The sequence below is a fragment of the Tasmannia lanceolata genome, unplaced genomic scaffold (assembly GCF_043159265.1).
Source record: "Tasmannia lanceolata isolate RefF3 unplaced genomic scaffold, GAP_Taslan_0.1 ptg000042l, whole genome shotgun sequence".
In the NCBI taxonomy this organism is placed as follows: Eukaryota; Viridiplantae; Streptophyta; class Magnoliopsida; order Canellales; family Winteraceae; genus Tasmannia; species Tasmannia lanceolata.
In genome coordinates this window covers 15973-19054 of record NW_027518719.1, presented here as the reverse complement: position 1 = coordinate 19054, position 3082 = coordinate 15973, and positions in this window count along the sequence as shown.

Genomic DNA, 3082 nt, shown 5'->3' with positions numbered 1-3082 from the left:
CTTATTTCCTCTATGAGGGAGAAAGAAAATTGATGAACCCGCGGATATTGGAAAAACAACAATTATTGTTAACCAAGGAAAATAACTCGTGGTAAAGACAAGATAGACTTTGACCATAAAAACCCGCGCTCGAAATAATATATTTTCTCGAGTACGGGTTTTTGTCGGTAAAGAAGAATCAAATGGATTCAAGTAGAGTTTTACGGAACGTATCAATAAGCTAGACCCATGCTGCGAGTTGTCTCATGCCATAAATAAACCCGGACACTCAAGAAATCTGTTGGACAAGCGGATTCACATCTCTTACAACCTACACAGTCTTCTGTTCTTGGAGCAGGAGCAATTTGCTTAGCTTTACATCCGTCCCAAGGTATCATTTCCAATACATCTGTGGGGCAGGCTCGTACACATTGAGTACATCCTATACATGTATCATAAATCTTTACTGAATGTGACATTGTGTCTATCAATTTTTTGAACGTTATCAATTTTCGATCTGGTAAAATCGGTAGTAAATGAATCATATATTGTAGATACCAGATGAATCAGTAGTTTACCAGAATTGATTTTTTTTTAGAATCAATTTACCTCTGGATCTGTTTAGGAAAGAGGACCAAGATACTTTGATTTCTTACGTTTCAGCAAACATGGTCATACGAGTCATATATGCTAATTTTAATTGGTGAATATAATATTATATATATCTGTCTTTTTTTATATCATTATGACTATTTATTCAACAAGTTCGATTGATTGATACGAGTTGATTTTCTGTTACGATGGATCGACGAAACAATAGCTGGCCCAATAGCTGCTTCAGCGGCTGCAATAGCTATAACAAAGATCGAGAAAATGTCTCCTTTTAATTGTCGACTATCAAATAAATCAGAAAACGTTACGAGATTCATATTAACCGCATTCAGTATAAGCTCAAGACACATAAGTGCTCTAACCATATTTCGACTTGTGATCAATCCATAAATACCAATAGAAAATAAATAGGCACTCAAAATAAGTACATGCTCGAGCATCATTGACCAACTCCTCATCAATCTCGATTCATTTCAATATGAACAACAATTTCACTGATTGACTCGAATATAAAACAAGTACGGAACAAAGGAAGGTATTGGTAATGGATCGAACTAAAACAAAACCCTTTTTAATTTAATATATGAACAATAAATATATAAATTGAATTGAAGCAAAATGGATGTAATAACAATACAAGAAGACAGAACAAGGCCTTATTTATTTTTATTTTAAATTTATTTTAATTTTATTTTGGATTTCTAATTCATTTCTAATTCTAAGTATTTATTACTGACGAGCCATAGCAATTGCACCTATCAAGGCAACTAAAAGAATTATAGAAATGAGTTCAAATGGAAGATAAAAATCTGTTGATAAATGAATCCCAATTTGTTGAACATTACTTATCAGGTCCTGCTCTATAATCTGGTTTGATCCTGTAGTCCAAATAATCCCATACCATGACGTATCTGAAATAGTAGTAATTAGTGAAAAAAGAATACTTGTACAAACCAGTGAAGTGACCCCATCTCCAACGGTCCAAAGATAGAAATCATTGTAATATTCTGAACCATTCATGAACATCACAGCAAATATGATTAAGACATTTACAGCTCCCACGTAAATAAGGAGCTGTGCAGCAGCTACAAAATAGGAGTTAGATAGAATATGGAATAAGGATATACAAACAAGAACCAATCCCAATGAAAAGGCAGAAAAAATGGGATTGGTAAGTAATACCACTCCTAGACCCCCTAGTATAAGACCTGATCCCAAAAATACTAAAAGAATATCATGTATTGGCCCAGGTAAATCCATTATGTATAAAATAAGAGATAAAAAAAAGTTGAAATATTTCATGACCTTACTGACCCAGCCAGGAAAAAAGAGGTTACCTTGTTTTTTTCTTGTATATGATACGTTTCTAATTGAATCGTAATGGGGTCTGGATTGAGGTAGATACAGTTATTGGACTAATTCCACTTCTGTATCCGAAAGAGTAGTTCGGAGTTTGATATTCCGAAATCATCATGACTAATTCATATATTCTAAATCCAAATCAAGCCGCGATTCTCACCAATCAATAGTTATGATTTGTAGTTACTGACCAACCAAAATGAAAGAAGCTTCACTCCTTTAGATCAAAAATGAATCTTAGTCATTGGTAATCGTTATTGAATCAAGGGGTTTATCTGTGGTTATTTTAATTTGAGTCGAATTCATAATTGTTCGAATTGTGTAATCCCCAATTACTGACATTGGTAACCGACCCAAAGCAATTTGATTATAATTCAATTCGTGACGATCATAAGTGGAAAGTTCATATTCTTCAGTCATTGATAGACAGTTTGTTGGACAATACTCGACGCAGTTACCACAAAATATACAGATTCCAAAATCAATACTATAATTAAGCAACCGTTTCTTTCTAATATCTGTTTCCAATCTCCAATCAACAACGGGTAGATCTATGGGACATACACGAACACATACTTCACAAGCAATGCATTTATCAAATTCAAAGTGGATTCGACCACGGAAACGCTCTGATGTGATCGATTTTTCATAAGGATATTGAATAGTTATAGGTAAACGATTCGCGTGGGATAAGGTAATCATGAAACTTTGACCAATGTACCTTGCAGCTCGTACTGTTTGTTGACCATAATTCATGAACCCAGTCATCATAGGGAACATATCGTGGCTATCCATGAATAATTTGATATTTCTTTCTCTTGCTTAAGGGAGGTTATGAATCTAGAGTATCATATACTGTTACAGTGAAAGGAGTTGGGAAGAAGTTGTCAATAATAGATTACCCAGAGAAATGGGTAAAAGAAATTTCCATCCAAGATTTAATAGTTGGTCCATTCTCATCCTAGGTAAAGTCCATCTTGTTGTGATAGGAATGAACAGGAACAAATAAGCTTTAGCTAATGTAATAAGGATACCAATCGTTGTTCCAAATACTCCCCCCGTTTTATTTATTCCGAAAAGTTCAGGAATGAATATGTACGGAATAGAGAGATTCCACCCGCCCAAGTAAAGA